The sequence below is a fragment of the Microtus pennsylvanicus genome, chromosome 8 (assembly GCF_037038515.1).
Source record: "Microtus pennsylvanicus isolate mMicPen1 chromosome 8, mMicPen1.hap1, whole genome shotgun sequence".
In the NCBI taxonomy this organism is placed as follows: Eukaryota; Metazoa; Chordata; class Mammalia; order Rodentia; family Cricetidae; genus Microtus; species Microtus pennsylvanicus.
In genome coordinates this window covers 110,739,335-110,752,016 of record NC_134586.1, presented here as the reverse complement: position 1 = coordinate 110,752,016, position 12,682 = coordinate 110,739,335, and positions in this window count along the sequence as shown.

Here is a 12,682-nt window from a genome sequence, read left to right as displayed (position 1 = left end):
GTAACAGTAGGCATGTGGCTTCCTAATTGTACTGACGAGGCATGTTCTCTGCAGAAACTGGAAATGACTGAACCATGTTTGCCATGGGGGCCTGTGAGGCCCCCCATCTCACGTTTCCCATCTGTTATCAGGTTGCCTTCTCTGTCTCTTGTAGACCTGCATTCATTTGTCCAATGTCTGCCTTTTTCATATCTTCTACATAAACCTGAAGGCTGAGTCCTGCTATTTCTGTTATTTCTAGAAGATGCATTATTATTATTTCTGAAAATCCGTTGTTTACAATTCCTTTTCATATGACCCATTTTGCCACAATTAAAACGTTTGGTATTCTGGTGTCTCCTTTTACCATTGGAAATTGCTTCTTCTACCCATGCTTCAGTGCCATAGTCAAATGTGTCAACATTCAGTGTATGTAAGACCCATTCTTCCAAGGGTGCTGATCTGAACTTTAAAGGCCCCAAGATCTTTTTTGCATTCCACATTTGCATTTTTGTAAGCCAAAGACTCAATCATTATACGTCTTGCTTCTGGGTCAGATATCTCTATTTGTACAGCCTTAATCTTTGTAAAAAGTCATTAAAGGGTTCTCTCTGACACTGTTTAACTCTGACAAATGATTCCATTCTCTGTCCTGGGTCTTGTACCCTGTCCCAAGCCCTTAAGGCTGCTGTAGTACACATGGAGAGTGTGTTTTTATCCAAATTAGCTTGTTCCTGAGGGTCGGAAAAGAGCCCTTCATCTAGAATTTTATCTAGAGAAATGTCAATTCCCTTTGCCTTTTTCCTGCTGTTCTAAAAGTCTAGCCTCTTGCCTGCATAAGCATTTCCATTTCAATTGCCATCCACTCTTAAGGACCACGGAGCTCAGCTGGAGCCAGTCCGAGGGGGTTGCTCTGCTTGTTGTGGCCCAAGTTCTTAGCATGTCTTTAACAAAAGAGGCGTGCATCCCCAAAGTCATGACAGCCTGTTTAATTTCTTTGAGATCATTCATACGGACAGGCTCTCATGTATCTTCCTTGATGAACCTAGGGTTTCTGGAACCAATCACCTTTTCTGTTGTTATTAATAGAAGGGCATGTAGAGCTGTAGGTAGAGCTTTGTGGAAATTGTCCCGGAGGGATTTATCCACAGATGTAGTTAAAATTTGCCTTTCTACCCTTTGCTCTTCTTCATCAGAATTTAGAAATTCCTCAATCTTTTTAATTCTATTCATCATTGCTTTTTTGCAATGTCTGAATCTCCTGTCCAGAATTATGTTCCAAAGCCTTCATTGAGGATTCTAAAGTATGAAGTTTGTCCATTGGAGATAACTTGTCATCTTTGAACATAATTTTTATGGTATAAACCGTGCCCTTTTGTATTGACAATCTTTCCGCCAATCTGTCATAAGCTTTAGACAAAATTCGATTGTCACATTCAGCAGTTTTGATTCTCTCAGTTAATGTTTCAGTTCCTACAGAAAGGGACTGCTGGAACTTACGATACAATTCAGCTGTTCCTTCTTCCATAGTAATGAATTTCTTCTTAACATCAGCCTGTACCTTTTCTAAATTTTGCTCAGTTAACCGAGTCATGTTAAACAAAGATCTGTTTTCTTCCTGGAGAACTTCAAACTGATTCTTGAGAAGATTGTTGTCATTCTCAATAGTTTTTAAACTTTCAACCTCTGCCTTAAGAGACCTTATCATTTTTCTATTGTCAAACCATATAGTGCTAAGGAAAATTAAGAATCCCAGAAATATCCATAGATGTGGGGTGATAGACACCTCTTGTAAAATCTCCCACATGGTACACTCAAAAAAGCTGTTAAAATCTAAAACAGTCACGTTCTCAGACATTTTATTTATAAAAGAAAAAATTCTTTTACCTGCAATGACCGGTTCCTGCTAGTGGTGGCGAAAGTGTCCACTTGAGTCCATGTGGCCTAAGTCTGAAATAAATGACTCAAAAACAAAAATTGGAGCAGATACCAGGCTGATAAATAGCAATTGGGCCAGAAAGGGAACAGAGAGAAAAGCCGCCAAAGTGAACAAATCAAAGGGACCGGCGTGTTTGAGCCGGCTCGTAGGGCCGCCATCACGTGACCCGAGCCCAGGCAAAGGTGGGAGGGGAACAGAGACTGATCACATTGTTACAGTTGCGCTTGTGCCACTGTCAGGCAGGGCGGGGCGGGGGAGTGCTAATACTCCCGTCCTTTTTGACTTTTTAGCAGGCACCAGGAAAGATTGAGTCGCTCAGAATCTCAGCTGCATCTGCAGCCTTAGTCGGACCAGCGAGGCGCAGTGCTGAAAGGGTACAGTCCGCGCACCCAGGGAGACCTCCGGGGGAGGTGCCACTGGGAGTGGTCACCCCCAGGAGCCTCTGATTTGGGGCGGGTATCCACAAAGCCCCACGGGGTAGGCGCCAAATGTATCGGCGTAAATAAATGCAAGGCAGATATTAAAGAATATATACAGCTTTAATGTTTAAATAAACTTACAGAACCGAAATTCCCGCGTAGCCGTTTCACAGGAGGCAGGAAAAGGGACTAGCCGCCTCCCGCGCGCCCAATTTATCCTTATGCATCCACCAGAGGCAAACCCGCCCCCTAAAGGGGCTGGCTTAACCCTACAAGTCTTGGCTTGCCAGGGCTCTTGGATACCATCCTAGGACTTTATTGTATTTTTTAAGAAGCCAGAGCACCCTTGCCACTTTATCTCCCTAACTAATTTCAAGCACAAGCCTCATATCCAAGCAGTAAAATGGAACACAAGTACTTCTGCTAAAACCTGACAGGGCTATATAATTTAAGGTTTTGTTCAATCTCAATGCTACCTGCTAGTGAGTAAATAGAAAAATCATACCCCAAATTTCAGAAGTTTTTAATCACGCACTGTACTGGATTAGTTTGTGATTGGGTTTGAGACACTGCTATTGTTTCTTGTGTATCTTATTCTCAGGTGGAAGGAATATTAAGTGTAGTTTTACAGTAGCTAAGGATCTGTGGAGCTTATGGAAAAAGTATTGGTCATTCTGGATCTGCCTGTTCTGGGATAGACCAATTGTGCTGATCTCATTTTTGCTAGTTAGTAAATCTGTGGATTTGAAAATATTACTTGAAAATTTCAGACCTCCATTTGTGGGCTGGCTATTAAAAAAATGCCTCCATAAGACTGAGCTTTGATCATGCCTGTGGAGCATTTTCTTAACTAGTGATGGATGTGGGAGGGCCAAGCCCATGGCAGGTGATACCATTCCTGGGCTTGTGGTACTACATCTATAAGCAAGGAGGCTGAGCAAACCATGAAGAGCAAGCGAGTAAGCAGCACCCCTCCAAGGCCTCTGCATCAGCTTTTGCCTCGAGGTTTCTCTCCTGTTTAAGATCCTGTCCTGGCTTCTTTCAATGATGTGGAAGTGTAAGCCAAATAAACCCTTTCCTCCCCAAGTTGCTTTTGGTCATAGTGTTTCATCACAGCAATAATAACCCTAACAAGGACAATTTGTTTATCAATATATCATGGTTCATTCAATTTTCCCTTCTCAATTTTTTTTCTTAAAATAATATATTTTATGTTAATTAATATTTCATTAATTCTTTGAAAAATCCTTACAATGTATTTTGATCAAACCCACTTCCTGGACCCTCAAACTCTTTCCAAATTTACCCACTCTTCCTTATCCTTTCTTGTCTTCATTTTTTCACATAACAGCTGAAATTTTGGTCTTCTGGCTCTTTCAATCTCTCTGCACTCTCTTCCATGATGCTTCTGAGCCTTTAAATGTAGGGTTGCCTTATAAATTTATCAGTTGAGGATAGGTACTTCATAGTCAATTGTTCTCTGCAGTTTGGCCAGTTGTGGACTTCTGTAATTGTTCCTGTCTGCTATAAAATAAGCTTATTTGATAAAGGATGATGTTCAACTTCTCTGTGAATGTGAAGATAAGCACTTATAATGCAATTAGAAATTATACTGGCTTAAGAAAGTAGCCACAGTAGGTTTGCTTCTAGGGTCTGTGAACTCATCAGCAGTGGGCAGGCAGTTGACTAAATGGACAGTAACAGAGGTCAATTACTTCCGGGTGAGTGGGTTCTTTTTTTTTAAATTTTTATTTATTTATTCATTAAAGATTTCTGCCTCCTCCCTGCCACTGCTTCCCATTTCCCTCCCCCTCCCCCAATTAACTCCCCCTCCCTCATCAGCCTGAAGAGCAATCAGGGTTCCCTGCCCTTTGGGAAGTCCAAGGACCTCCCACCTCCTTCCAGGTCTAGTAAGGTGAGCATCCAAACAGCCTAGGCTCCCACAAAGCCAGTATGTGCAGTAGGATCGAAACTCAGTGCCATTGTTCTTGAATTCTCAGCAGTCCTCATTGTCTGCTATGTTCAGCGAGTCCAGCTTTATCCCATGCAAGCTTCTGCAAAGCAAAGGACACTGTCACTAAGACAAAAAGGCAACCCACTGACTGGGAGATCTTCACCAACCCCGCAACTGACAAAGGTCTGATCTCCAAAATATATAAAGAACTCAAGAAACTAGACTGTAAAATGCTAATTAACCCAATTATAAAATGGGGCACTGAGCTGAACAGAGAATTCTCAACAGAAGAAGTTCAAATGGCCAAAAGACACTTAAGGTCATGCTCAACTTCCTTAGCGATCAGGAAAATGCAAATCAAGACAACTTTAAGATACCACCATACACCTGTCAGAATGGCTAAAATCAAAAACACCAATGATAGCCTTTGCTGGAGAGGTTGTGGAGGACGGGGTACACTCATCCATTGCTGGTGAGAATGCAAACTTGTGCAACCACTTTGGAAAGCAGTGTGGTGGTTTCTCAGGGAATTCGGGATCAACCTACCCATGGACCCAGCAATACCACTCTTGGGAATATACCCAAGAGATGCTCTATCATACAACAAAGTTCTATGCTCAACTATGTTCATAGCAACATTGTTTGTAATAGCCAGAACCTGGAAACAACCTAGATGCCCTTCAATGGAAGAATGGATGAAGAAAGTATGGAGTATATACATATTAGAGTACTACTAAGGAGTGAGTGGGTTCAATGGAAGAATGGATGAAGAAAGTATGGAATATATACATATTAGAGTACTACTCAGGAGTGAGTGGATTCTATGTCCAATCAGGTGATTGTTTTTCTGAGATACAAGTGTTATTATTGCTGCTTTGGGACAATCTTCCTGTGACGGTCACTGTTGTGGTTTGTAGCTGGGTACAACGATTGTTTGCTTTGGCAGCTACCATGAAAGCCAACCCTCAGGAAGGAGGTGTCGAGGTGAGCTCAAGATTGAGTCTTCTCAGTTCCATGTCTAATGTATGTGGTATTTTCAACAATAGTTTAAAGACTGATGGCTAAAACTTATTGAAAAATAATGAAACTGTTCTAAGGCCTTAAGATTTAAGTATAATCTATCTAGTGAAATAAGTATGATTTTAGCCATGGTCACCAGGAAGGTTGGGAAAAGGTATGGAATGTAAGGGATACAATAGACTTTACAGAGGAAAATGGCATGGACAGAAAGAGCATACTGGGAATCTTACCTCCAAAATCAGTTATAATTACAAGAAACAAATCCTTCTTCCAGGAGGCTGCCTTGCTGGAGGTAGAAGCTTCTAGAAACCAGTGGACAACTTCTATTGAGCACTGGACACCATGTTGGGTACTGTGAGAATTACAGAAACTGTGAGTTTCCCTCATGGAGATTATAACCTAACTAACTAAACAGGATTCATACATTTTGTAACTGTACAAGGAAGATGAACTTATAAATTGTTAAAGATGTATTTTAAGGAGACTAGAATTTGACATCCTTAAATGAAGGAAAAGATGGGGGAGAAAGGAGAAAGGAAAGAACAAAGGAAGGAATGACAAAGATAGATAAGAAAAGGAAGAAATCAATGGAGACAGAAAGGAAGGGTTAATAATGGAAGGGAGACTTGAAGGAAATGAGGGGGGGAAGGAAAGAAAGTTTGAATATGATTCACGGAGCAGAAACATTTTAATAGTTCACAAATGTCATAATTTAGAAATAGAAAACATGGAAAAGACTTTCATGATATTTAAACATCATGAGTAAGACATACCTGAGGAAATAAAAGTGCTAAAGGGAAAACTGTAAAACACAGTGTGATATATGAACCATGCTTACATAAGCTGACACAGCAATGTCACCAGCCATTCACAACTCCTAGAGCCAGCAATTCCTTCCAAAAAACAGGATCATTGGATGCACAAAATACCTTGTCAGTGATGAGCATTCTTCTAATCCACAAGAACATATCTAAATTAACAAAATCAATAAGGCTGGTATCAATCATCTAAATCAAGTTTGGATCTAGAATTAAAATCAAATAGGTGAATTGATGTAAGAACAAAGCCTTCAGAGAGAAAAGGTTAACAATAAGTAATTGGTTGTCAGCAGTAATGAACTAACAGAAAATCTTCAAATATCTGACTCTAAGGCTGAGGGAAGAGTTCATTTGATGAATAACATCTGCTCTCAGTGATCAAATATCCCAGTGCAACAGGGTTCCTCAGAGCATAGAACTGGGAGAAGAATTTGTGATCGCCAAAATTACAGAACTCAGAAGAAACCCAAAATAGTCCTTAAGATAAATTACTACTGCTATGATGTTTGGAGAAATTTTTAAAAAGAATGGAAAGAAAAAAAAAGAACTAAAATAAATTGTCAAAAAGGAAGCAAACAAATAAATAAATAGTGTTTTAAAACATTGAACTTTGGCTTCAAGTAGTTATATTTGAATATTCTTTCTGTATCTCTTGAGATAATAGAACCGACTTAGGGAAGAAAGTCAGTATTTTCATAGCAGGGATGTCTATTAGGGTAGCCTTGCACACACTTAAAAATTCTTTCTGCAATTTCTCCACAAAGGCTGAAATTTCTGGGTGGATTCTACAGATGCTTCTGTGGTAAAAAAACAAACAAAAAAAAAACTTAAATGGGTTTTGGAATTCTTCTGGCAACATTAGCCCGAAGACTAAGTTTGGCTGAAGCGAACAGGGGTACAATCAGGGCAACCATAAAACATAGCAGCTCATATGTTTTATTACTGAGTTTATAAATGTCAGAACAGGACCTAAATATTAGACTTCCCAGTACAATAATAATCTGGACTTAATTAAGCAGGCTAACTTTTTATTCCTGAGGCCTTTGTTTCTTTCTTAGTATATCCGTAAAACAAAGCAAAGACTAGAAGTTAGGAGCAGACAGCACAATCAGCTGAACTGGCATGTGAAAAAAATTCCAGATCCTCACTGCATAGTTCCAAAATAAATTCCAGATGGTCTGAAGTTTTAAATATAAATAACATAAGCTTGAGTGCATTAGAATAAATAATTAAATAATTATCTTACCCTTGCTAAAAGAGAACTGCCTAGACACATTCCCAGCAGCACAGCCCATAAGGGGAAGTATTGATCAAGTTGCTAACATAAAAATTTCAAGTTTATGAGGCAAATAAATGCACAGACACAATTAAAAGGCAAGTCACGGTCTAGAAGGAACTTTTAAGAGCTTCACTTTCATAATATTAACATGTATTCCTCAATATCTACAAGGCAGTGATAAAGGATTAATTTCCTTAATAATAATTAAAGAAATCATACGAGCCAGTAAGACATGATAATCCAACTGAAAAACTAAAATTATAACCATTAGAAATGATGTCCATTGCCATAAGTGATCAAATAAACACTAATTAAGGTGATTAAAAATTATAGTTTCCACTTTGAGAATATAAAAAAAATATCTAGTATTGAGAAAAGTATGGGGAAAAGATAATGTCATACATTGAAAAAATGGCTAAATTTTATTTAGTGTGTGCTATGTGTCAGATCTGGTTTTGCACTTTAGATATATTTTCATGCTAAAACTTCAGAATGGCTCTATGACTACTTGTGTTATCTTACCTGCTTTCAAATGTGGAAACTAAGACAGGATTCAATAACTGGCCTAGAAGCTTCAAGCAAAGGCAGATGAACAAAGGTTTCAGAGTTCATGCTAGAAGCCATGGTCTCAGAACTTTCAGGCCTTTCCATTTAAGAGGAACAGAAATGTATTCTTCCTTTCTGGGAGACAATTTGGTAAAATCCAGTTTTCTCAAGTTGTTAGAGTGTTCTCATAGTCTTACACAGGAAAAATGTAAGAATACAAGTTTGTGTGTGCAGATTGTTTATTACAGATAAATGAAACTAGAACAAGAATCTGAAATGGGGGAAGACCATTGCACACATGTGAGATGGCGGGGACCAGCCCTGACAAAAATAATTTCTTGTACCAGAGTGGAGGTGTAGGAATGAAAATACAACTCACCAAACTACATCAGGAGAGAGTTTTCAGGGATCATTCATGAAATCGTGCACTCACTTCCTGAAAATCACCTGCGTTTATTCTCCAAACAGCTTTTATATCAAACATAAACTGAGGGGGGGATGTTCATTAGCATTTTGTTTTCTAGGTAGTGGGGACAATGACTTAGGTCACATCCATATCTATGCCTGTTCTGTCGTATAGACTGAAAAACACCTCTTCCCCAGGAGTCCTCCTAAATCACAATAAATCCTCCTAAATCACAATAAAAGGAGGTGAACAACATTAGCATATCCTGATCACTTGCTTTGGATGGTGTCAGGTTGTCTCACTACCAAAGGCTAGGTGACCACCTTCTGTGTGGTAGGTACAAATTGTGCTTTGCCAGGTCACTCAGAATTCTGACTGCCATACAATGTAGGAATATGGCCTGTATAATCTGGCTTCTACAGTGAGACAGCTACCCTGGAATACAACTTAGATATCTGAAGTGCTGTTACAGAAATGCAGCACTGCTCAGGGAAATGCATATTCTTGTCAAGTAGTCTTGCAGATGCTGCTTATGGATCCAATTTGTTGCTAGTCCAAACACAAAGCCTCGGTTAGCAATATTATTCTTACGATTGTTTACATTTGAAGGATGAACTCTGTGCACTGAACATTTATGAATAAACATGTATCTTCCTTGTCATAGAACTTACCTTTCAGTAGAACAGACAGAATAAAATGGACAATACATGCCGCAGCGTGTGTCAGGAGAAAAGCACACACGTCAGAAGTGGTATCAGTGAAGAACATGCATTTTGTGTAATGAAATTGAATATAGAATCTTGAAATAGTTTCTTGAATTCTGACACGTAGAGAAAAAGACTGAACATAGACACTCTTATTCTACTTTGCAATAAACAAAAACTTCAAAGAATGTTACCTAATAATCACTAGCTGTTATTATTCATTACTATTAACTATTATTTGCAATCCTGGAGGTTGAACTTAAGGCTTCATGCATGCTAGGCAAGCACTCTTGCACTGAGTTATAAGTTCAGCCATAGCAGTAACTATTGACAAATGCTAAGATGCCTTTGAAAACCACTGTGTTTGCTGCTGTTTCAGGAGCAGAATGTCTTTTCAGTGATGAGGTGTGCAGTGCTCATGTACAAGAGTGTCCCGGTAGAAACGGGAGATCACGTTTGAATGGATTTCAAGGCAAATATCATGAAACTCACTGCCTTGGCTTTCTCTGTGCTTGCTGTGTCACAGCACAACATGGATCCTACAATGTTAACTAACCTCCTAGTGATGGGGTGTCCTCTGGACTACCTGTACAGTGACATCCTGATGCTCAGCCACTGGATCAATGCTTCCCAAATTCTCTCTTTCAGGTTCCTCTGACAGTTTATGTTCATAATCTCCTCACAACTTCTTCCTCCTCTTATCATGGCTGTGGCACCAATGCAGGCTTCAATCACCCCTCTTCTCTGAAAAAGGAACAAGGGTAACCTCTTTACTTTTAGAACCCAGCTAAGAAACATCTTCCATTCTGGTTAACAGCTGGATTTTAAGCAAACTCCATCAGGTTGTTACCATAGCTTTCAACATCATTCCTATTTCTTTTAAGGTAATCACAAATTATTCATCTTGATATTCCTGGGAAGAGGCTGACACATTCCTTCACAACCATTGTATACTTTTCAGTTCATCCAGGAAAAAGACTGCTGTGTTCATCCAATCTTGTGCCTTTGCCTTATAACTCAGCTCCTTACAGTTGGTCAGGCCATATGGCTGTTCTGGGTAATTAGCTCCTAGCAGAAAAGACACGTGTTATTGCTACACCTCAGCATAGATAACAGGGTGAGTTCCTCGTGGGTTTTATTCTTCTCCTGAAGCAACAACAGAAGTTTCACAGTTCATATTATGTAGTATGAAATGGACTTGAGTTCGCAGTGCTCTGTGATGGAGATGCAGTATGAGCAAGGGTTAAACCTTGGTGGCCTTTGTGTGTTTGAAGTGAATTCATTGCTGTAGATAATGAGTCTCTAACACAGTAAATAAAGATGGTGAATGTCTCAATGCCAGCTCCAAACTGAGCTCTTTCTCTTTCTTCCTCCATTCTCTTTTTTTGTTTGGTTAATTCCTTGCAGCAGGGTCTCATTGTAGCCCAAGCTGGCCTTGAACTCTTGACCCTCCAAGTCCTGGCATCACAGCAAGGTGCCACATGCTCGGCTATGTGCTTTTTTATATTTTCATCTTTACTTTTGTATTTATCTTCCTTGGGAACTGAACAATAAGTTCATTTACTTTGTATCATATCACTCTTTTTACTGACATTTTTACTCATTCTTCCCTGTAGCTTTGGAGCCTGTCCTGGAACTAGCTCTTGTAGACCAGGCTGGCCTTAAACTCACAGAGATACACCTGCTTCAGCCTCCTGAGTGCTGGGTTTAAAGGCGTGCGCCACCACTGACTGGCTAGAATTTGTTTTTCCCTTTATAAACTCTGTCTTGTACTCATCTTCTTTTATGGCCATTGTGCCTTTCCCTTGTCTATTGCAAAGCTGGGCCTTCGGAAGACCTGAAGTCTACGTATGTAACCAAACCACACAGTCCCTTTGGCCTAAGAGTTTTCTGAAAAATGCTTGCTTAACAAGTATTTTTAACTGAGTTACAGGCTCAGATTGTGCAATGTAATTTAATTTATTTTTTATCAGAATGGGTAAAGGAAACCCCCTTTTAGGTGTTTGGGAGACTATTATCTACATGATGAGTTTTTACACAGATTCTCTTCAGTTCCTTTTTCTTCTCTCTTTCTGTTTCTAGCATGAAAGGGCAAAGCATTTCTTCACTGATCTCTTTACAGAGCCTAGCTCACTGCTTGGAACAAAATTAACTGCTAGATAACATGACAGTGAATTAGGAAAGATTCAGTACATAAAATATTACCACATTAAAAATTAAGTTAGCTGAGATTTAATTGCTGTGAGACCTCTAGAACTGGAAAAAGCCCTTGGAATCTAAAATGAGAGAATTTGGAGGTTAGTGTAATATCTTCAGAATAAGAGAAATGAAAACTAAATTTGGGAGAAGTTGTAACAGGGTCAAATATGTATTTTATCAGCTGAAGGTTAGTTGGGTATCATCCCGCTTTAGAAATGAAGAGCTACATTCCAGGGAGGGCAAACACCCTGCACAAGGTCAAACAGCTGAGTCAAAGCTCAGTTCTAAGATCTCCTAGCTTCTGACCTCAGCTTTGTATTCTGAGTTATTGCTTTTCCTCTATTTAAGTTCAGGACACACAACATCTTTGGAGCCATCATTATGCATAATGTATGCATAATTCTGGTGCCAGCAACCAGGTGAGTAGCCAAGGAAGGCTCACATGTGCACACACATACATATGTACACACCTCTTTCAGTCTGGGCTAAAATTGAATTATTCTTGTATTCACTGCTCGTGAAAGCTGAATCCTTCCCTACCAGTGTTTGTGTTTAAGAATAAGTCAGTATACACACTCTGTAATTGAATGTCAAGAAATATGAAAATATATTGTTTTATTGCTACTGTTCATTGATTTATTGAAGTGATTTATTGGTGATGGACATGCAGTGCAACAAATCACCTTGCTGACACCATCAGCTGCCTTAACTAGGTTGTCAGTTCACGACATTAAAGGTAATGGATGGTGATTATTTTACAGTAATGGGTTTAATCAGCGCTTTGAATGACTTAGCAGTCATGTCAGAGCAGAGCTTGCTCATCGTTCATCAAAGCAGCATTTTGTTTACAAACATCATCTATAATTCATTTGATTGTTGACAATCATCTGCAAGGACCTCTCAGGCGAGTTTTATCAGGGATGGAAATGTGCACAGCTGCAGTATACTAAGGCACCCCTTGGGCGGCCTGAGTAGACACAGGTGGGGAAGGATGCCCTTGCCCTGCATCCTTACAGATGCTTCTCCAATGCCTGGGCTTCTGGTCTTCCTGCTTCTTAGGAATAGAGTCATTTTCACTTTTCTCTCCTCAGCTCCCCAACCCCCGCCACACATACATACACATACTCCATGGTGTCTTCAGTAATCCAAGGAGACTAAAGCTCCAAAGTAAGCTATCAACAAGGAAAGCAGGAGACACATGACCTTGTCAGTTGAATTTATGCATCTGGGCTAAATGCCTGGTCTTATCTTTTCCTGAAACTGCACTAGGAGCCTGAACTGCTCTGTTAGCCAAGTTTGGGTATGTTCAGATGGGGATGCAGACCTCCAGGTTTCATAGCAGATTCTAGAACTTCCTATTGGAAAGATACATAATGCCAAGGTCTTCTGTGGCCGTTTGCATGTGTGAAATGTCTCCCC